Genomic DNA, 23,664 nt, shown 5'->3' on the forward strand with positions numbered 1-23,664 from the left:
TCCTGAGCCCAGCCCCAAGGTTCAGGGAAGCAAAGAAAGCTTTCAACTTGCCAACACGAACACAAACCTCCATGGGCAACGAACCGCAGGTGGTGGGGGCCAAAAGGGTATGTAGAGACGACACATATTCAAGGTATTTGAAGAACTACAGTGAAGAGCAGTCCGCCACGGTGGAGGGTCTCAGGACAGCCGAGAGAAACACTGCCCACTGAGCTGCCGCCCTTCTGGCCACATGTCCCCTGCTCTGGGACACCATCACACTGCTGGGACACAGAGAACAGCGTTAGCATTCCCCAGTAAATCATTTGCTGGGCACAAGTATGAGGAAATAGTTTGACTTTAAATGACATCTACATCCTGAAGGAAACTAAAATTAGCAGTTTCTCCTGCCATGACCCATTTGTTCTTCCAACGGGACTATCCGGCCAGGGAGCCTTGCTTGCCTTGCTAATCCTGTCCATGCCCCATCACGGCTCTGCCGCCCCACACTTACAGCACTTCTGGATGGCGACCAAGTCTGTAAACGTGTGTATATTCATGCACTTGTGTGCATGCATGTGTACGCGTGTTCGTGTGTGCACGCGTGGACGTCCACTGACCTTCATTCTCCAACTTGCTAGGAAGCTAACTAGTGAGGCTAATGTATCTGTTGTTTGCATGAAGACTGAAACTGACCAGTGCTTCCTCTCATCATGGGGTTTTTTTGACAGCTACATGGATGCAAGAACCCAGGAAAGCCAAGCAGCCTGGCATCAGGGGAGGAGCGGCACCCTGGGGTCAGTCCTGGATCTGCAGCAGCCCTCAAGGCAGAGTTTGTATCTCTTCCAGCTAATGGGCCACCACTGACATGATTTGGCTTCCTTCTGTGCCTTCCTGTCGTTTCTCACCACCGAGTGTCTCCTGGTTACCTCTGCTCTTTGCAGCTGTTCCCCACCTCACAGCTTCTGCTTCTCAGAGCGTCTTTTTTTTTTTTTTTAATGTCTATTTATTCTTGAGACAGAGACAGAGCATGAACAGGGGAGGGGCAGAGAGAGAGGGAGACACAGAATCTGAAACAGGCTCCAGGCTCCGAGCTGTCAGCATAGAGCCCAACGCGGGGCTTGAACCCATGAACTTTGAGATCATGACCTGAGCCGAACTCAGACACTTAACTGACTGAGCCACCCAGGCGCCCCTCAGAATGTCTTGCATGTGTCCATCCTGGCCACTCTCCAGCCCCACGTCGTGATCTTGCAGCTTTGGCTCTCACGGCTAGCCCATTCTTCAGCATTTACTGGCTCAGAGCAGTTAGAGGGGAATCTTACTTGGCCTGGCTCATCATTTCAAACAAACCAAGATATGGACAGGGGTAGGGGTTAGTTGCATTTAAGGCAGATGCCCTGTGTGATTGGGACCAGCTTTGTGCAAAAATGAAAGCCTTGAGCTATTTCCCAGAGCAGGGAGTTGCAAGTGGGAGGCCAGAAGAGCAACACAGTGATGGCCATGTCCAGTGCACTCAGACTCAGGTGACCCACAGCCAGACCCTTTGTCCTTCTCACCCAGGACTCCCCAGCAGCCTCTCAGCCCCCACACTGGGCCAGGATTCAAACCCTGGCTTTGAATTTTTTTTCTCTCTCAGCCTTTAGATTATTCTCTGGTGCTTCCACTTGTCCATGTTCATTGTCTAGTTGACTCATCAACCGAACTGCAAAATCCTCAAGGCCAGGGAGGATCTCACCTTTCCTGCATATGACAAAGCACTGAATATAACATGCCATGCAGGCCAGAGGCATGAATGAATGAACACATTAATTTAGGGAGAGAAAAAAGACTGGCCAGATAACTTTCTAAAGCCAGTTAGCCTGGAGCTCCCTGGACAATGGCATTTCCACTGGCCTGCTCTGGCCTTAGGCCCGTGCTCTGCTTCCCTGGGACCCTCAGGCTGCAGGCAACTGAGCCCTCACCTACCCCAGACACCCAAGCCTACAGGGTCCAAGGAAAAGGCTCCCTTGCCTTTCAGATCATGCTTAAAGCCCACGTGGAAAATTAGCCATCTAATTTGATTACTGGAACTCAGGCCAAGTCCAGAAAGAAAGGGGCACAGGAAAAGAACGTCCGGTGGGGTGTGGGGACGAGTTGGGGGCAACGAGAAGGCCACCCTGGGGAGTCTTCAGCTCAGCCCACAAGCTGGGCCTGGTCTTGTTGCCACCCCAGCTGTGTACCCTCGGGAAGCCTCTCATCAGCAGTGCCGTTCGCCTCATTGGTCCTTCCTGCCTCCCAGGAGTGGTGGAGGCGGTGACTGGGGAAGTCAGGTGCAATCATAAATGTCAGATGGTTGTTGTTAGTGTCACTGTCGTCATCGCGAGGCAGATAATTGAGCCTGGTGTGGCCCTGAGTCCCTCCCGCTCTGCCATCTAGGACCGACACACTCATCCAGACATACATGTGGGAAACACAGACAGTGGGGAGAAATCAAAACAAGATGCAAACACTCGGGTGCATGTGTATATATCGTGTATCAAATGAAGCTACGTGGCTGTTTTTTTTTAAATGCAGGATCGCTTACAGTGTGAAGCCCGTACCTACTCCGAGCACCCAACTGACTTGAAGAGAAGAGGGGGAGTAATAGCAAACCACCATCCGAGTTTCAGGTGCCCTGTGTGCAAGGCTCCATTTATTCCTCAGAGCAGCCTTGATATTATTAGCTTCTCTCTTGCAGAGAAGGAAACTGAGTGTGTGGGAGAAGCGAGGCTTGAACCCAGGTCTGTTGGGCTGCAAAGCTGGCACCTGTCCACTCCAATGACTCCCCCGTAGAATCTCAGGTCAGGAAGCTCAGAGGTTTTCCTGGCCAACCACCCTTCAGAGCAGTCAGTAAAACCCCAGCGAGTTCCTCTGATGACAGTCAGCTCTCTGTGTCCTGGGGCAGCACAGACCACACTCGTGGACACCTAGGGACCGTTAGAAACATGGCTGTCCACCAGCATGGCACAGGGGCCACCTTCACCCGCAGGGAAGGGACAATGCTGTGGTCTTCCTCCACACTCTGTACAAAGGGACACGCATCAGTCCCCGGAGAAACCTTAACCATTTGATTTTCATGACTCCCAAGCAGCATGTTCTGTTTTATGAATGACCCTTGTTTTAAAGAATGAGAACACCAGTGATATAAACACTTAAAGAAAAAAAAAAAAAAAACACCCAGGAAGGGAGGGACTCATGACCCAGTGTTACAGGATCTAATAGTCTCCCCAACAGCCAAAGGGGAGTTGGTTGGTGACTTGTGAATCAGTCTCCACGTCAGGGCCTTGGTGAAACACCCACATTCATAAACTGGCCGTTTTCATAGATCCTAGAGCCAAAGCCCTGCTCTTCTCCCCTCAGAATCAGGCATCTTGGGGCGGGAATGTGAGCCTAGTGGTGAGGAAGGTGCAAAGTCAGAGTCCAAGAGGAAGTTGGAAAGGTCAGACAAAGGAGCTTCTAAGGGGCAGCTGGAGGCACTTCACGCTGAGGCCCCAGGACTCTCGATCCAGACGTGGCCCTGTGTGTTGTGTGTTCCTGATGTTTATCATCAGCAAATCCATTTTCATGGAGTTGGCTTGGTTTTGCTCAATCAACCAGCACCTCATACTTTTCAAATATGTGGAAAATAATGAAAATGGCTTTAATTACTGGGATGACTTTTTTTTTCCCACAGCTTCCCCTCAAAAAGATGTCTGGAACCCACAGAGAATGATGGTCAGATAGGAAACAAGTGGGGACCCATTCAGGACCAAGATGCAGGACAGCCGGTCCCCTCTCAGAATTTGGCAGGCCCACTCGGGCCCCCGGCCTGCTCCCCTCAAGTGACCCAGGCAGAGGAACTTTCCATCAAGACAGGACCTGACTCAACCTCTCCCAAACAAACCAAACACCAGCCACCAAACTGCCAGCACAAGAGTTTCCATAATGAGAAGCTTCCAGGAAAGCCCCATAAAACCTTTACTGTAAATTCAATAAACTGGATTTCCAACATGGTGGCGGGGCTGGGGAAGCCTGGAGCCACACACCGCCCTCCACCCCCTCCACCATCCCTGCACACACAGAAGTAGGCCATTCCTGCCCTGACAGGGATGCTGCCCCACCCTTCTGTCCACCAGTCCCCCAGTCTGCTTCTCCATGCTTGCCCGCACCGGCCGCAGCACCAGAGCAGCTCGGGCCAGGCACGTGGAGGAACCACCCAGTAGAACTTCCAAACAATGCTCAGCCACTCACGGTGTAAAACTCCTGCCCCTGGACTCCCTCGAGCACACCCGGGTGCGTCAAGGACTTAGCTCTGTGACACCTGTCAGAGCCCTGTGCCCACCTTTCCTGTGCCCCATACCATTAGCCCTGTCAAGGAGCCAGCCATCTGAGACCATAAAAAGGAAATACAGGCCCAGAATCACTGAATCTAGATCCAGATGACTCCTGGCCCAGGATGACCAAGTGACAGCATCTCCCCCTGTTCTGCTCGAAAACCTCTCCCCTCACCATGATTCTCAGATGAGTGCCTCACACCACCCCCACACTGAGACCCCGATTTTCCTTTCCACACAGCTTTCACCCCAACCCAGCCTCACCCTGCCATCCCACGGGTCAGGCAAGAGACCTAACACTTGCAGAGTGGTGTGGGCAACCGGGCCAGGGCTCTGTGTGGACAGGCAGAGGCAAAAGCGGGCCTCGAACCTCCAGCTCTGTGCTCAGCCCACTTCACCAGGGCCAAGTGGGTACCAGGAAGGGTCACGGCAGAGTCTGTGCGGGACCAGTGACTGAATGGACTGGGGAGGTGATGGCTGCATCGGCAGGGGCTAGCCAGTGTGGGTTTGAAGCGTGGGTTTGATCGGGAAATTTAGCGCCTCAAAGCTTGATAATGGGAAGGAGCTCAGACTTCAGAGACTATCCCACTCCACACTTACGTTGTGCAGATGAGGAAACTGAGGCACAGAGAGATTAAAATGACTTGCCCAAGGTCACACATTCATTCTTTCACACAATCAAGAGGCCACCTATGGGCCAGGCACAGTGCCACAAAGGTCAGGCTCCTGACCCCAAAGCCCTCACCCCCCAGCACCTCCCGCTTCTGAGATAATGCAGCAGGGATTCATAGGGTGTCTAAGGTGCAAGACTTAGGGGCAGCACACGCATGGTCTAAGAGAAAGGACACTGGACTCACGGGAGACTGAGGTCTATGTGGCCCTAAGCAGACACCTCCCCTCCTGAACCTGAGTCTCTCTTTTGTACAACAGACCCAGTAGTATCCTGGGTCTATACCTCACCTCCTCACTCACAGCAAGTGTCAAATGAGATCCTGTGTAAAGCGGTGAATCACTGCATAAGGTAGGAAGTGAGGATTGGTCACAGAGAGTAGGTTTAGCACTGGGAGGCCAAGCAGTCCCAGCATCCTTGAGAAAATAGATGCATGTTCCAGGTCCCCACTGAGCATCTGGGGACCAGAGCAGGTATCCTGACTCACCCACCCACTGAACCCCTGCCGTCCGAGGCAGCCCCTCAGGAGGCAACAACTTCCCAGCATGACCCATGCCCCCCCTTGCCTCCAAGCGCAGGCAGAAAGTGAAAGGCACACTGTGCATTTTTCCCCCTTCGGGTGATAGGGTTTCACATTCCTTCCCTGCCTCTTCGCAAGAGGACCGCGGAATCTCCGGCTGCAAGCCCGTCTAGGAGACTTCCCGCCCCCGCTCTGCAGACACTTGGGGTGTGGATATTTTCCACATTTTTTTAAGCTGCTTTTTTGGGAAACTATTTTCCTCCAGCCCTGGACCAAGGACAAACGAGTCAGCGCTTGCAGTTGTGAGCGCAGAGGGCAGCCAGGCATTTGCCTGAAGGCCTGTACTTTTCCATGAATGGAGGAGACGGGGCAGCAGCCGGGGCGGTCATCCCCCCGGGCAGCTGCCTGAGTGGCCTAGCACCCTGAGGGTTTTCCCAGTTGGTTTTGGGGAAGTTACTCTAACCTGATCCAGCTGTGGCCGAGGCCCCGATGGGCACGAGGATTCAGACTGTCAGGCCTGCTCTCAAAGCAGGAGGTGGTCCTGCCTCCCCCAACCAACTTTCTCTCCCTGCTGGACCTGCGCGGTCCTCCCTGGGCCTGGGGTTCTGGCATTCGTCTATCTGCCTTCCAGACACCTACCCCTTGTTTGCACGTCTTAAATACCCACAGCGTTAGGGCTGGTTCGGCCTCACCAGTAACCTGGGGTCATACCCCACCCGGGCCCAATCCCCGAGTCAGATGGAGAACGGGCACTTCTGCCACCAACAAAACAGGATGATAACAGAGTGCTCTCGGGCGACACAGTCCGTATGCAGAAGAGGTTAAACACATGGAGCGTGGGGTCTGACATCCTTAGGTTCACTGGCTCTGCCACCTTTCCGGCTGTTGTTACATCTCTGAACGTCAGTTTCCTCAACAGTCAAAGGACTGATGCGACTTACCTCAGAGAAGTATAGGTTGGAGTAATTAACATGACACATATAAAAAGTACTTGTCACCATGCCTGGTACAAAACCGTTACATCCTGTAATTATGAGCAGGTGGGGTAGGCCGAGGTATGTGATGGGTAGCACCCTCTCACACCAGAATCGTGACCTAGGGAGCACGGAAGAGAGGCCCGCAGAGCAGCACAGGACAATCTCCCACGTTATGAGTCGCACGGGACAGCTGGGTCTTTGTGGAGAAGGCCTGCAGCGAAAGAAAAGGTGTTGGCTCTCTACCTGTTCCCTGGAGAACTCAGGGAGACTCAAATCTTCAGGGAGCTCACAGGTGTCTCTAAAGTGGCACCCTAACCCCATGGCCCAGACCCTGACCCTGTCTTCCTGCTGGGAACACCACAGGCTTCTCTCCAGCCCCCAGCCAGCCCCTCAAGTTCTCGTCTGCTGGGCCAAAACTACCAGGTGACACACTCTGTTTCTTAAGGGCTGGTTGACAAAACAATGTGTATAGGGTGATCGTTCCAACTGGGCTACAGTTAAAATACAAACATTCATCGATGATTGGAAAGCTACATGCCAAGGTAGGGGCGCCTGGGTGGCTCAGTCAGTTGGGCGTCAGACTTCAGCTCAGGTCACGATCTCACGGTCTGTGAGTTCGAGCCCCGCGTCGGGCTCTGGGCTGATGGCTCAGAGCCTGGAGCCTGCTTCGGATTCGGTCTCTCCCTCTCTCTCTGCCCCTCCCCCGTTCATGCTCTGTCTCTCTCTGTCTCAAAAATAAATAAACGTTAAAAAAATAATAATAATAAAAAAAACTATGTGCCAAGGTTAACAGCAATTACCTCTTGTCTTCAGGCAGTGGGATTAAAGGTGATTTTTATTTTCCACTCTGTGCTTTTCTGTGCATTCCAAATGAACAATGTGTGGGTTTTACAGCCATAAAATGTAATTCATTTATTTTTCAAAAATAATAAAATTCATCACTGGCTTTTCTGTTTTGTTTTTTTTTTTTAAGTTTTTAATTAAATTTCAGTTAGTTAACCCACGGTGTAATATCAGTTGCAGGTGTATGAAACAGTGATTCGGTGCTTCCCTACATCACCCTGTGCTCATCACAGCAAGAGCACTCCTAATCCCCCTCACCTATTTCACCCCTCCCCACCCACCGGCTTGTTCTCTGTAATTAAGAGTCTATTTCTTAGTTTGTCTCTCTCTCTCTTTCTTTTTCCCTATGACCATTCATTTTGCTTCTTAAATTCCACACATGAGTGAAATCATATGGTATTTGTCTTTGACTGACTTATTTTGCTTAGCATTATCCTCTTTGGATCCATCCGTATCGTTGCAAATGGCAAGATTTCGTTCTTTTTACAGCACAATAATATTCCATCGTATATATACACACCACATCTTCTTTATCCATTCATGTCAGTGGACACTTGGGCTGTTTCCATAATTTGGCTATTATCAACAATGCTAGTATAAGCATCAGGGTGCACATATCCCTTTGCATTAGTATTCTTTGGGTAAATGCCTAGTAGTGCAATTGCGGGATCATAGGGTAGTTCTATTTTTAACTTTTTGAGGAACCTGCATACTGTTTTCCAGAGTGGCTGCACCAGTTTGCACTCCCACCAACAGTGTAAGAGGGCTCCCCTTCCTCTGCATCCTCACCAACACCTGTTGTTTCTAGTGTTGTTGACATTAGCCACTCTGACAGGTGTGAGGTGGTATCTGATTGTGGTTTTGATTTGTAGTTCCCTGGGGATGAGTGGCATTGAACATCTTTTCATGTGTCTGTTGGCTATCTGGACGTCTTCTTCAGAAAAATGTCTATTCGTGCCTTCTACCCACTTTTTTAATTGGAGTATTCATTTTTGCGGTGTCGAGATTTATAAGTTCTTTATCTATTAGATATTAGATATTAGATCTTTATCTATTAGATATTAGATATTAGATATATTAGATATAGATACCTATTATCTATTAGATATCTAATAGATCTATTAGATCTATTAAAGATCTAACCGTTTATCAGATATATCATTTGCAAATATCTTCTCCCATTCTGTAGGTTACCTTTTAGTTTTGTTGATTGTTTCCTTCACTGTGCAGAAGCCTTTTTATTTTGATAAATTCCTAACAGTTTATTTTTGCTTTTGTTTCCCTTGCTTGGGGAGACATATTTAGTAATTTCACTATGGCTGATGTCAAAGGGGTTACTACCTGTGTTCTCCTCTAGGATTTTTTTTTCTTTTTTTTTTTTTTTTTTTTAATTTTTTTTTTTCAACGTTTTTAAGACAGAGAGAGACAGAGCATGAACGGGGGAGGGGCAGAGAGAGAGGGAGACACAGAATCGGAAACAGGCTCCAGGCTCTGAGCCATCAGCGCAGAGCCTGACGCGGGGCTCGAACTCACGGACCGCGAGATCGTGACCTGGCTGAAGTCGGTCGCCCAACCGACTGCGCCACCCAGGTGCCCCTCTCCTCTAGGATTTTAATGGTTTCCTGTCTCACATTTAGGTTTTTCATCCATTTTGAATGTATTTTTGTGTATGGTGTAAGAAAGTGGTCCAATTTCATTCTTTTGCATGTTGCTGTCCAGTTTTCTCAACATCATTTGCTAAAGATACTGTCTTTTTTCCATTGGATGTTCTTTCCTGCTTTGTCAAAGATTAGTTGACCCTATGGTTGCGGGTCCATCTCTGAGTTTTCTATTCTGTTCTATTGACCTATGTGTCTATTTCTGTGCCGGGACCATACTGTTTTGATCACTACTGTTTTGTAATGCATCTTGAAGTCCAGAATTGTGATGCTCCCAGCTTTGTTTTCCTTCTTCAAGGTTGCTTTGGCTATTTGGGGTCTTTTGTGGTTCCATCAAAATTTTAGGATTGTTTGTTCTAGCTCTGTGAAAAATGCTGTTGGTATTTTGATAGGGATTGCATTAAATATGTAGATTGCTTTCTGTAGTATAGACATTTTAACAATATTTGTTGTTCCAATCCGTGAGCATGGGGTATCTTTCCATTTCTTTGTGTCAATCAATTTCTTTCATCAGTGTTTCATAGTTTTCGGAGTACAGGTCTTTCACCTTTTTGGTCAGATTTATTCCTAGGTACTTTATTATTTTTGGTGTAATTGTAAATGGGATCAATTCCTTAATTTCTCTTTCTGATATTTCATTACTGGTGTATAGAAATGTAACAGATTCCTGTATATTGATTTTGTATCCTCTGACTTTACTAGCTTTTCTAGTTGTACATTACATCATGCACTCTCCTGCTTAAATCTTTTCAATAGTTTGTCGTGACAGAATAAAATTTAAACTCCTTTTCCATGGCTTACAAGGCTGGACAGGACCCGGACTCTCTTCCGAGCCCCAGCCCAACCTCCTGTGGATCCTGTCCTCATTTTCCGGTTCCAACCTCAGGGGCCTCCTCCCGGGTAAGAATCGCAGCTCTACCATTCACTGGCTGTGTGACCTTGGTCAGCTTCCTTAACCCTCTCTAGCCTTGGTTTCCAATTCTGAAAAGGAAAAAACAAAAACAAAAACAAAAAAACCATAATACCAGTAACTACCTCACAGCATTGTTGTGAGAACTAACTTTTTTTTACATTTTTTAATGTTTATTTTTGAGAGAGAGAGACAGAGCATGAGTGGGAGGGGGCAGAGAGAGAGGGAGACACAGAATCCCAAGCGGGCTCCAGCCTCCAAGCTGTCAGCACAGAGCCCGATGTGGGGCTCGAACTCATAGACCACGAGATCCTGACCTCAGCCGAAGTCAAATACTCAACTGACTGAGCCACCCAGGTGCCCCAAGGACTAATTTTAAGAACGCCTGGCACATAGTAAGCACCACGTGTTTTTATTATTATCATTCTCTCCATTGCAGCAGCTCACATGGTCTTCCCCTGCCCAGAGGCTCTCCATTCCATTCTTCACCTGGCTGACTCCTTTCCCTTCTTGGTCTTGGTTTATGTGTCCCTCCCCCAGAGATACCTTTCTGCTCACCTGCTTCCAAACCTGCCCCTCCTATTATTCTCTCATAACATCTTACCCTTTTTCTTCAGCACATTGATCAGAATTTATAATTACATAATTATATGTTGGCTGATTTCATGTAATGCTTGCCTCTCACCAGACTATGAAGCTTCATGACGGTTGGTATCATGGTGAGTTTATCCATCTATGAATAGCCAGAGCTTATAAAAGCCAGGCACACAGCAGGTACTCAGTAGACGTTGGCTGAAAGAATGAATACAATGAATAAATGAATACTTGCCTTCAGGCCTCTCTGATGGACCTCAAAGGTTTACTTTTTTATTTAGAAATGCATTCGTACTTTGGTGCTCACTTTCAATCTGCATGCTGAAACATGGCTACGTGACATTCCTTAGTCACAAGGTGGATGTGTTCTCCCTAACCTTGTGAGGACAAGTGACAGAAGCCCAGCTGAAAGGAGGCCAGGCCAAAAGGGAAAGTTATTGGGAGGATGCTGGAGTCACGTAACCAAAGGAAGGCTGCACACCACACCCAGGAGGGGCCAGCCTCAGGGGTGGCTGGCCGGGTCGCCATCCACTGTCTGCCCTGCTTTTCTCTGCCTGCTGCTTCCTTCTCTCACTGACTGCATGTCCCTCATGGGTGGCCTAGCGGCTGAGGGCCCAAAAGTTTCAAAACCTTTGGCTCCTACTACTAATTCCAGCTTGGAAACATTCTGAGGAATAACTACCAGGCCTGGCTTGGTCAGATGATCATCCCTGTGGTCAGAGCCAGGGTCTTATTCTCTGACAAGCACGGAGGGGTCAGGTGTTGACTTCTAGATCAGCCAGCCAGACCCTGGGCCTGAGATAGGGCCACCCGGACTCACCTCTGCTTGTCCCCAGAGAAGGAAGAATGGCTCTGAGTCGAGCAGTGCTCCCATGAATCTACCACAGTGAGGCATTCATGCCTCCAGAGAGCCCTTGTATATCAGGACTGCTCCCAGGAAGTGGCTCTGGGCTGCTCCCACAATGCTGTTGACTATCTGACTGACTAAAACTTAGACTATTCTTTTCCCCTTTTTTGTGTATTTACTTTTTTCTTTTTATGTATTCATTTTATATTATTTGTCATTTTTATTCTAATAAATTATATTAACATATAATAAACATTTGATTTGTGAGCCCACCCAGGGTTGCCATCTTGTACAACTCTGGAAATACCACTCACACTATGATTTGGAGTTGTTCAAAATCTGGCTAGTAGATGACCCTGCCTACCACCCAACCCAACAGCTAGAGCATTAAGCCAAATACACACATGTTCCTTCCTATTCCACCTTTCTGCCTCTTCTTTCCTAAAGAGCTAACATAACCTTCTTGTGTAATACACTTGAATATGTTTGCCGTGGCAGATTGTATTTTCCAAAGATGACCTCAACAATATTTCCCACTCACAAGCTGTTCTTACAAAGTGAGTTCGATACTTCTCCCATCAAAGTGGGGGGTCCATGTCCTCTCCTTGAACCTGGGCAGATCTTTGGGACTGCCTCGATCAGCAGAGTATGACACAAGCTGTGTTGTGTGACTTCATACAATGCTGTGGGCTTCGTCTTGCTCTGCTCAGTGCAGTCCAAACAAGCCCATGCTGAGTGATGGCCTAGAGTGTTCTTCAAACCACACAGAGAAAGGGAGACACTCAGCCACTCACATCCCCACCATCTCAGCGCCAGCCACCGGACGGCAACCTCACCAGAGACCCTGAGACAGAACTGCCAAGCCGCACCCTTTCTGCATCCAGAAGAGACAGAAAATGATTGTGATTTTAAGGCACTATGTTCGGGAGCAATTTTTTATGCAGCAGTGGTTAACCAGAACAGAATTGGGTACCTGGAAGTGGGGTGCTGATCTCACAAAGCTAATTTTGCTCAGCAGTGGCTTTTTAACTGGGAGGTGGTTGGGAGTTGGAAGAACCTTGAAGATACTGTTCTCTGCGAAGCCTGATTGCCTCTAGAAGTCTGGCAGTGAGGGCTTAAAGGAAAACGCTACGGGCGCTGGAAGAAAGGGCACTGTTTCTCTGCTGTGGCACAAATTTTGGTAATACGTTCACCTGCAGTAGCATGGAAACTAGGACACATACCTAACGAGCTTGATGATCTGCAATTTCCAGGCAGAATATTGGTGGTGCCATCTGGCTGCTGCTCGTTCCCAGCGATTAAATGTGAATGGAGAGAAAGGAAGTTAAGGATGAACTGCACATATAATGGAGCATTTGAAAATAAAACTTCCTCACTCCCAACCTCTCCACGGCCAACAATTCTCATAATAAGAAATGCATCAGGGGTGCCTGGGTGGCTCAGTCGGATAAGCAGCTAACCCTTACTTTCAGCTCAGGTCATGATCTCAGCATTGATGGGTTTGAGCCCCACATTGGACTCTGTGCTAACAGCTCTGAACCTGCTTGAGACTCTCTCTCTCCCTCTTTCTCTGTTCCTCCCCCACAAGCATTCAAGCATTCAGGGGCGCCTGGGTGGCGCAGTCGGTTAAGCGTCCGACTTCAGCCAGGTCACGATCTCGCGGTCCGTGAGTTCGAGCCCCGCGACGATCTCGCGGTCCGTGAGTTCGAGCCCCGCGTCAGGCTCTGGGCTGACAGCTCAGAGCCTGGAGCCTGTTTCCGATTCTGTGTCTCCCTCTCTCTCTGCCCCTCCCCCGTTCATGCTCTGTCTCTCTCTGTCCCAAAAATAAATTAAAAAAAAAAAAAAAAAAAAAGGAGGAGGAGGAGAAAGAAATGCATCAAATCCAGGAGGAGGCTGTAAGATCCTTTGTCAAAACTTCAGGAAGGTGCAAGATGGTGCCACTAGACCAGTGTCTCTCCACCAGGGGCTTTTTTGTCCCCCAAGGCACACATGACAATGCTTAGAAACATTTTTGGTTGTCACAGCTGGGGGATGCCACTCGCATTGACTGGGTAGCAGCCGAGGATATCACTGCACCCCCTCCGATGCACAGGACCAGCCACAATAACAAAGGATTCTTTGGCCCAAAACATCAATGCTGCTGAGTTTGAGAAACCCACCATAGACAGAAGAAAGAGCTTCTAAGGTTAATTTTTTTGAAGTATCGTTGACACACAGTGTCACATTAGCTTCAGGTGTCCAGTGTAGTGATCGGACAATCTATACCTGATTGGACAATCTATGCATTTATACCCACAAGTGCAGCAATAAGGATACTTTTTTTCATCCCATCAACCTTTCAGGCCCTCCCATGTACCACACACTGTACTAGGCACTGGAGATACAACAGAGAGTATAAGCAGGAGACTTACACTGCCCTCAGGAGACTAACACTCAAGTTGGGCAAGAAAAAAAACAAAAACAAAAACAAAAAAAAAAATGCTCTAAAGGCTATAATAGGAGAAGAAATGCAATATTGGTGAGAGTGACAACGGTCATATGCTTGGCCTCACACTGCCCTCACTGTCACCCATGAGTTTGGGTGTATTGTATCTTCATTTTCATTCATCTCAAAGCAGTTTTGTGATTTCTTCTTTGACCCACTGGTTACTTAATAGTATGTTACTTTATTTCCATTTATTTATAAATTTCCCAAGTTGGCCTCTGTGATTGACTTCTGATTTAATTCCATTATGGTCAGACAACAGATTTTATATTATTTCAATTGTATTAAGTTTATTGAATTTTTATTATTTCCAAGAGCCAAATTATGGAAGCAGCCCAAGTGTCCACTGACAGATGAATGGATAGAGAAGATACATATACATATACAATGGAATATTATTCAGCCATAAAAAGAATGAATTTGCAATGTCATTTGCAATGACATGGATGGATCTTAAGAGTATTATGCTAAACAAAATAAGTCAGTCAGAGAAAGACAAATACCATACGATTTCACTCACATATGGAATTTAAGAAACAAACAAACAAAAATAAACAAAGAAAAAAGAGAGAGAGAGAATCAAACCAAGAAACAGACTCTTAACTATACAGAAAAAACTGATGGTTACTGGGGGTGAGGTGGGAGATGGGCTAAATTGGTGATAGGGATTAAGGAGTGCACTTGTTGTGATGAGCATTGGTTGTATGGGAGTGTTGAATCACTATATTGTACACCTGTTAATATAATACTGTATGCTAACTATACTGGAAATAAAATAAAATAAAATAAAATAAAAATTTGTTGACTTTATGATTTTTTGGTCTTATTTTTATTTATTTTTATTTTAAAAAAAAATTTTTTTACATTTATTTTTGAGACAGAGAGAGACAGAGCATGAACGGGGGAGAGTCAGAGAGAAGGAGACACAGAATCTGAAACAGGCTCCAGGCTCTGAGCTGTCAGCACAGAGCCCGACGAGGGGCTCAAACTCACGGACCGTGAGATCATGACCTGAGCTGAAGTCGGCCGCTTAACCGACTGAGCCACCCAGGCGCCCCAGGTCTTATTTTTAAATTAAAACCATATTATTTTATGATTTTATGATCTATCCTGGAGAATATACTGTGTGCACTTGAGAAGAATGTGAATTCTGCTATTGTTAGGTGTAGTGTTCTACAGATGTCTGTGAGACCATGTGGATCTATAGACTCTCCAAGTCCCTTCAAATCTTTCTCAAATGTCACTTCCTCAATGAGATGTACCCTGACCTACTCCATTTAAGTTGAAAATTACCCTGCCAACCTCACCAACCTGCTCCATTGCCCTTACCTTCCTCTATATCTCCCTTGATACTAGACAACTAGCTAATTATTACTTTTATCGTTCATTGTCCCTCTCCCCCCAGAAGAATGTAAGCCACCGCAAAAACTGCCATTTTTATCTTTGTGTTCACTGTTATAGCCTAAACGCCTAAAAAAAGGACCTTGTGCAAAGTAGGGTTGAAGGAGTTTTTATTGAATAAATGAGTACCTGGATCTTTTCCAATTCCCTGTATTAACAGACTTCGTAATTGTTGCCAATTAAACAGATAAGTGTTAACCCACCGCTGTCTTAATTTATTTTTCCTTGATAACTAAAGATGTTGACTACCTCTTCATGTGTGCATTAGCCATATGTATTTCCTTTTCTGTGAAACCCCTATTCATGTGACTTCTCTATTTTTCTCTTGAGTTGTTTGTTCTCTTTGTATTGAATTGTAGGAATTCTATATAATCTTGATACCGCCCTCTTGCAAGTATATGCACCCCAAGTATCTTCTCCCAGTATGCAACTTGTCGTTAAGATGTCTAATAAACGGAAATTCTTTATTTTAGTCTAATCAATGGTGTCGTAAATTCTTTTTACGTCTTATTTAAAAATAAACTATTCTTCTCACACCAGAGCATCAGGGCTGAGGGCCAGTCATTTCTAAAATTTTCTTTTTAATTAAAAGCTTACTTTATTGACCACAGAGGGGTCCCGTGCGTGAAACTCAAGATGTTACAAAGGACCCCGGCCGGGCCCCTCCAAAGAGACAAGCCCACACACTCCCAAACCCAGGCCCCCCCTCTCTCATTTAGCATCCTCTTCTCCCCTCTAGCAATGAAGCGAGAGACAACGCCATTAATCACTCTCTACGAGCTGCCAGGTGGGCAAGAGGTGGGGGAAAGTGGGAAAGAGCCCAAGGGAAGGGGCTGCAGTTGAGAAATACCAACCAGCACAGTAGCCCTCCCCCTGCCAGAGGAACTGGGCAAGTCCCAACACAGGATTCTAGGGGGGCACTTGGGGATTTGAAACATAGCAAAAAAAAAAAAAAAGATGATAATAAAGGAGGGTGGGGGGTAACGCACTAAGGAAAGCTCAGGAGAAAGCGGGAGAGGCTATGCTTCTACAGAAAGAGGTACCCTTTCAGATGGGCCCCACTGAGGCAGAGGACAGTTGGGGTGACCTCCGTGCCTATAAGAGAACCAGCATCGGGGTGATCTGCACATTGGCACAGGTTCCTGAAAATGAGCGGACATCACAGGCAGAGGGGAAAGAGGGAATGGGGTTGTCTGAGTCCAAAGGCTATCAGTACTGCTCAGACCTGGACGTTGTCACTCACCCACCACAGGTTTCCAGAGGCTTCTTCGACTTCCCACCTAAGGATAACAGTCATTTTTCCTGCAGGGAGGAGAAAAGGAGAAATTTCAAAACGTAAGCACCAGAAAATGCCCCTGTCCATCTTCCTAAGATTAGCCGAGTGATCAGTGTATAACCTGCAGGGATTCTCAGAGTCCTGAGTTGCCCACGACCGATGAGTCACTAAATCTTATTTGAAGTGTTCAGACTTTGCCTCCAGTGAATATTTGGCTTTGACACCTTCTGTCATCTCTGCTGAGAAGAGAAGCAATCACCAGTCAGCGCTGCCAGAGCCTGGGCCTCGGGTAAACCTCCCCCGCTCAGGTCGGCCTCCTCGGCCTCCCCGTCCCCAGCACCCCAGTGAGACAGCCTCATGCTGTGCACCGGACCGAGAGCCACCAGAGCCAGATCCTGGTCGAGCTACTTCCTCTCGTCCCTATAAAGAGATTTTGAAATGAAGCACAAGCCAAGAAATTGAAAGGTCACCAGGCAAAGAACAAAGACCGGGCCTGATATTTATCCTACACCAGCTGCCACACGCAAGTGTAAAGGGAAGCTGTGAGCCTTGCCAAAATGACATGAGGCACCCAGAGGATGCTCGCTTAGCTCAGAGCTGTATCTCCCAGCCGGCGGGCAGCACCAGACCTGTGATGGGGGGCCTCTCCCCTCCAGGCTTCCCTGCTGCTCACCAGCCCACGACCGTTTCAGGAAAAGTGGTCCCTCGAGCAGGCAGAACGCGTGTGGGCTTAGCTCCGATGGGTAAGTCTGCAGGAAAGGGAGCCCCACACCCAAATTGCTCACAATGAGCCAAGCCCTCAGACCCTAGCTGGAGATCCTGCACACATAGCAGGGCTAACCTGGAGCCTCTCAAGGGTGGGAGTGGGAGACAGGGGCACAAGTCCTTTCTCCAGGGAATCCTCCCGTCTAAGGAAGACATCATGGGTGACAAGTCTCTTAATCTAAAGGTTGAGATGGAGCCCCTGCTGTCAGGAGCGGAGCCTCCCCCAGAAAGTTCCCAAGCCCCTAGAGGACCCTGATGGGGCAGACAAGAACAGAGTTGTGAGACTTGGCCAATAAAAATACAAGGCATCCAGTTAAACTTCAATTTCAGATAAACAGGGGATCTTTTTTTAGTATAAGTATGTCCATGCAATATATAGGCCACACTTAAACTAAAAAAAAAAAAAAAAAGATTCCTTGCCTATTCAAAATTTAAATTTAACCGGACACTGCGTATTTTATCTGGCAGCTCTAGAACAGAAGCAAGTCACAAGGCCCATACCTAAATCTACGTATGTGGCGACAAGCCAGCAGGTAGAAATTAACCAGCCACAGGGTCGTAATGCTGTGAGGACAGAAAAGAAAGGGTGGCTCAGAGTTAGTAGGGTACTGCTGGGTCTGTGGGCTGCCCGGGAAGGCGTTAGACTCCGACCCGTCACCACAGGCGGCTGCCGGCTGCGTCCCTGCGCGGTCGGTGGCTCGGGACCCAGAGAAAGAAGGCCAGGCAGGGGCAGCTGTGTCCGCTCAAGCCAGAGACGAGGCCAAGCACACTGGGAGAGAGATCGTGGGCGGGCCCCGGGGGAAAGAGCGCCAAGATCTGGGGGAATGCAGCTGAGTGCCCAAGGGACAGTGTGTGCTTTCAAAATGAAGAATGATGGGAAGTCTTCTACATCGCCAGGAAAGAAGCCTCCAGGAGACGGCTGCTGCAAGGGGTGCTGGTATCACGGGAACCTGACAATGGGGGAAGCTGGAGAACAGGAAACGGGCACCATCCAGAGCTGACGCCACAGAGCCCGAAGGTCTGAGCTCCCTGAGATGCTAGGTGACCAAGGCCCTGGGATCCCGGCCCCAGGAAGCCCCCAGGCAGGTGTCTGCACCCACACCCACGGCTCCCCAGCACCCACCGCGTGGGGCCCACACAGTGAGGCAGAAAAGCAGTTCACCCAGGCAAGAACTAGCTTGAAATATCTAACCTCTGTCCTCCATCAATCAGTTAACTCGGCATGCCTCCATCTAAGGAGGCCAGGGGTCCCGTCTTGTCAGAGAGGATCCAGGTGCAACCTTCAGAAAGGCAGAGATAGTTTGAGCAACCTCAGCTCCCAGGGCTGAGGCCTGAGAATCGCCAATACTAAACAGTTAACAGACCAGATGCTAACGTCCAGGGAGCTGCCTGGCACTCACCAGCCCAGCCTTCCTCCTCCTCTCCTCCTCTCCTCCTCCTTGGTGTTGGGCACCAGGCTCCTGGCTCCTGGTGCACTCCGGTGAGGAGGGCTGAGAACGTCTAGAATGTCCCCAGAACATCTGGAGTCAGGCCATCTCTCCCCACCACTGGAAGTGCCACCTAGGGCTGCCTCCTTTGAGGAGCTTTGAGAAAGATTGCTACTGTTATTACTACTTACCAATCACTAACTGCATACTAGACAACACTAAGAACTTTATTTCCTTCCTCGAAGAATGCACAACCTGCAAAATGGGCACTGTTGATGCTATTTCACAGATGAGGACCTGACAGCCACGGCCGTCGACCAATCTAGACAGTTAACACTCAGGGGTGGAGAAGACCAGTGAGACAAAATCCTCAGACTTGGGAACTGATCATCAGGGCTAAAACCCCCAATTCTTGAGAGAACACTGTCCAGACAGAAGATGCTAAGGGCAGGCTCCAAGTCATTGCAACACTGATCACTGACAGCAGGGGGCGACAATGTCTGTGAAAAGCTACTTGCCACAGAAAATGTAGGCCCAGTTGGTGCAGAGGAATACAGATACCAAAGAGAAGGGAGAATGATCCCCTGATCCCCATGGGCTCCAGGAAAGAAACTTGAAACAACTGGCCTGTGCTGCAGGCCCAGATTTAGAGAGTGCTAGATTCCAGGGTTATTGAGACTTCTCATCAGCTTCCCCACAGCTCAGCAAATGCTCCACAGAGAAAACCAGCCTTGCCTTTGGGGCCCCTCTGGTTTCTCTGTCCTGCCAGCCTACCGAGATGGCCACAACCTCTGTGGTTTCCCTTTCCTTCAGTAGAGTCTCAGCCCACTCAGGTCAAGTACATGCCTGTGCTCAGACCGGGCAGATGCCCCCAGGGAAGAAAATGAGGCAGGATCAGCGGGCCAAAAGGTTCTTTTCTAGATTAATCGTTCCCGCTCATGGCTTCCAAGGCTCTCCACTGTCTCTTGCAGATGTTTTGTACAATGCATCCAGTTTTCTTCCAGTTACTGCAATAGTTGCGGTGGCCTGTTGTAACTCTCTCTCCTACCCGGAAGCAGATGTCCAAGTTCTCTCTCTCTCTCAGCCACCGCTCCCTCAATTGTGAAATGATGATGACAGTGTGAACTTTAAATGAACAGAAAGTATGCCATGGTGGGCACTTGGCAGAGTATGACCCGGGGTCGGCCATCTGAGAGATTTGCAGGGGAGAGGCCCTATAGGTCCTGGGGAAGGGCACTAGCTTTGGAGTCCATGGGCTCAGCTCCCCAATTTATAAGCTGTGTGACCTTGAGTAAGTGGCTAAAGCTCTCCTAGCTTTTGTTTTCTCCTCAGTCAAATGAGGGAAACTAATGTCCACCTCACATTCTTGCACACAGTAAATGAAGCCCTTAGCTCTGCGTGTGCTGCTCTCGGTGGGTATTCAGCGGGAAACAGTAGTATATCTCATTTCACTTACTAGGTGAAGTAAGGGCAGGCAGATGAAGACATTCTAGTATCTGGAGAGTGCCTAGAAAAGACTAAATATTATCACGTATATCAGAAAGATATAAGGCAATGATAAACATTTCTCACATTTTGTATCCATTTAGCAATTGTTCTAAGTGCTTTGACATTATCTCTTCATGTTCTCACCACCACCAGGCATTGTATAGTAGGACAGATATTATTATCCCCATCTTAAAGATGAGGAAACTACGCTTCGATGAGATTAATTGAATTAGCTACTCAAGCACAGAACCATAAAAGAATTAGTGTTCACATTCCTAATCGATGCCTTCAAGGATATAATAATCCTACCATCAAATGGGCCTCTCTAGGAGAATATAATCAGGTGGTATAAGGTGAACATTAGGCAGGGGTATGATAGAAGGTCAAAGAAAGGAGAGCTGCGGGAAAGCTTGCTAGCAAAGACTGTGTTTATGTGTGTGATGAAACCACTCTGGCCATCATTGCCCAGTGCAGACCAGAGCCCTAAAGAGAACAGATGGAGCCAAGAAATCCTGATAAGTGGGAGACTGGAAGCAAATTCATACCTCGGGTGGTCTGGCAAGGTCAGATTGCATGTTTTTTATATATTCATTCCACAAAAATGTTTTGGACTCTTATCGCCTAGCAAGTGCCATGTTAGACACTAAAATACAGTCAGGGACAAATGTATAGTTCCTGTCCTCATGGAGCTTATGGTCTAGCGAAGGAGATAAACAATGATAAAATATATGATTACACATGCATGTTATGATGAGAAAGTATCAGGTATGTTGAGAGCCCCTACCAGGCAAGGGTTGGTAAGGGCACTGAAAAGCCAACTCCAAGAGCCCCGCAGGCAGAAGGCAGCTTGGGAGATCCCCACGCAGGAGTGCACAGAACACTCAAAGAAGTAGAGAAGTTGAGGGGGGCCCAAGAGAGAGTGCTCCCCAAGAAGGCAAGCAGAGAGGCCCCCAGAGTGGTGTGGGCTTGGCCTGCAGGCCACTCTGGGAGCTGGGTTTTGCTCTCATAGAAATGTGAAGCCCCCAGAGCTGTAAGCAGTGGGGGGAGCTACAAGAGACAGAGAAAAGGGAGCAGAGGGTGGCCTTTTCGGGGTTCTTTGATCATAAACAACAGCAACGGAGTCTGGCTTGCTTCAGAAAAAGCTAATTTATTGGAAGCAGATGCTGCGGCATCAAAGGGAAGGCTGAACCACAGGGCCTTGAAAAGGACGGGAACAAAGGAAGTGCCACAGATCCCAGAAGCAGGGATTATAGACAGTCACCACTGTCCCAAAGTAGCTGCCCGACCACTTTCCAGCTCTTGGGCTGTGTCACTCACATTCCGATTCCCCAGAGATAGACTGACGAGCTCAGCTTGGGTCACAGGCTCACTTCTTGGCCACAACACAACACACCTACCCTGACAGACTCTCAACAAGACAGCTTCCAAGGGGAGGGGTGTTCCTCCAAAGAAAAATAGCAGAGGAACTGGGGTGACATTCCCAAAGAATTGAGAAGGGGGTTCTGGACAAAAAAAAAAATGAGGTGTCTACTACAGATCCTGAAAAAACAGCTGAGGATCATTAAGGAGAAAGTGCATTTTCCCGGGGTTTTGCCTAGGAAACAAAGTCAGGCAGCATCCTGTCAAGGGGTGGGCCGGTAGAGGAGGTTTGGGAGATGGGAGGTTGAGAAAGAAGGTACCAGATGGCACCTCGTATCAGGTTGCACGCCACAGAGTCCTCCCCTGGCCTCATTCGCTGACTCATCCATAGCCTTCAGAGAGATAAGGTAACCAACCACTAAATAAATAAGCCACCAAGCTAGTGAGAAGTGGCAGAGGAAACCGAAATGGAATGTATTCATTCCACCAACAGTTATGTATAAATACATTCATCTAAGGAAGAAGGCTGACTGAAGCGTCTCCCTGCTTTGGGAGGATGAAGAAAGGGGTAAGTGATAACCCATCGATGAGATTCTGGGCGTCAGAAGAGAAAGCCAGGAAAATAAGCTGACAGACTACAGGCAGGAAGCAGCCAGAGCCCTGCCAGAGTCACTTCTCCGGCTCCTGAAGATCTATCCGTTAGAATAGCACTGTAGGTTCCTTCCTGGACAGGCAACTTCCTTCACCATATGCTAATTCAATGCTTCATTTCTCACAGGAAGAATATTTCAATGTGGGTTGCAGTGTCTTAAGAAATCCACAGTGCCTCGTAGAATGTAGACATCGCAAAGGAAAGAACTAAACATAAAAAAAAGTGCACAGAGCGGGACTTTGGGGGTGGGGGATGCGGATGGAAAGCCTTTGCTTGCCTCCTTGCAACTTTGTTTCACTGGAATAGAACTCAAGATTCTCTGCGCAATTTCAAGGCGTCAGTCTGACAGTTTCCGAAGGTCTTATTCCCCTTCCCCCTTCCCCACTCCCCACCCCCAGCTTTTTCACGGAAGACTTCTTTCGTTGCGCTGAGATGAAAATTTTTGGTGCAAAGAAGAGTGGCATTGACTCTAAGGAAAGGAGCTCAGACATGGAACTGTGACGTGTAATGTGTCAAAGCTTCAAAACGCCACTGCCAGAACCCAGGGATGTCTGTTTGCAGAGAGGCAGTGGGGAAAATTGCGGCCACTTCCAGCTGCACGTGTTGCTTCCACGTGAAGCAAGCTGATGAATTTACAATAAGAACTTGAGCAAATATAGGAACGTGTGAAGGAAAAGCAGCAGCATGTTCCTTAAAGAGGAAACTCTTACTACTACCGCGTTACAATACTTTCCTTACTGGTCTCTGCCACCTAGATCACTTTTTCCACCTTAGTCCATTTCACACCCGGCTCTCAGATGGATCTACCAAAGCCCCTCCCTAAACACTTAGCGTGCTTACCCTCCTAAATCATTCTAAACTGAGCCCAATCTCCCTGAATTTTTCCTTGATGATTTTTGTCATGTCTGTGCACCATCCAAGTTATTACTTCCTTCTTTCTTTAATGTTTTTTAAATTTATTTTGGGAAGGGAGAGGGGCAGAGAGAGGGAGCGAGAGAGAATCCCTAGCAGGCTCCGCACTGTCAGCGCGGAGCCCGACACAGGGCTCGATCTCACCAACCACGAGATCGTGACCTGAACTGAAATCAAGAGTCAGACGCTTCACCAACTGAGTCACCCGGCCGCCCCCAAATTACTGCTTCCTGAATATTAAGTTGCCTCATTTTCTTTACTTTGCCTCATTGTGAGGAATATTATCACTACCGTTTAAATATTTCCAAGGTGCGTTAATATAAATGCCTAACTGATAAACTCTAAAATGGCCATCACATGCCACCAAAGACCATCGCGTGCATCCCCTAGTGGCACCGCACTGTCCTGGGCTGCTCCTAAGCACCCTTCATTCATACCCCCCGCACTCAGGCCGAAGCGGGCAATTCGCCGTTTCCCCCACACGCATCACTCAATCCGATGTTTGTCCCACCATCCAACTCTACCTCTCTCATCACACTAATCATTCAAGCCCCAGCCTTCCACAGC

At 48.0% G+C, this 23,664-nt stretch overlaps 1 long non-coding RNA gene across 3 annotated transcripts in view; it reads right to left on the reverse strand.

Moving 5' to 3' along the window:
* LOC125912213 (uncharacterized) overlaps positions 1–23,664 on the reverse strand; it is a 51,312-nt gene that overhangs the window by 17,109 nt on the left and 10,539 nt on the right. For 2 of the 3 annotated variants that reach the window (XR_007454635.1, XR_007454634.1), the window contains exons 1-5: positions 16,616–22,367; positions 16,462–16,520; positions 12,556–12,613; positions 10,577–10,683; positions 68–6,691 (exon numbers count right to left, since the gene is read on the reverse strand). This is a non-coding gene — a long non-coding RNA (uncharacterized LOC125912213). Of the gene's footprint in view, positions 1–67; positions 6,692–10,576; positions 10,684–12,555; positions 12,614–16,461; positions 16,521–16,615; positions 22,368–23,664 lie in introns of those variants that run through there. The other variant, XR_007454636.1, reaches the window with a different exon arrangement.

This window comes from Panthera uncia, assembly GCF_023721935.1.
Source record: "Panthera uncia isolate 11264 chromosome C1 unlocalized genomic scaffold, Puncia_PCG_1.0 HiC_scaffold_4, whole genome shotgun sequence".
In the NCBI taxonomy this organism is placed as follows: Eukaryota; Metazoa; Chordata; class Mammalia; order Carnivora; family Felidae; genus Panthera; species Panthera uncia.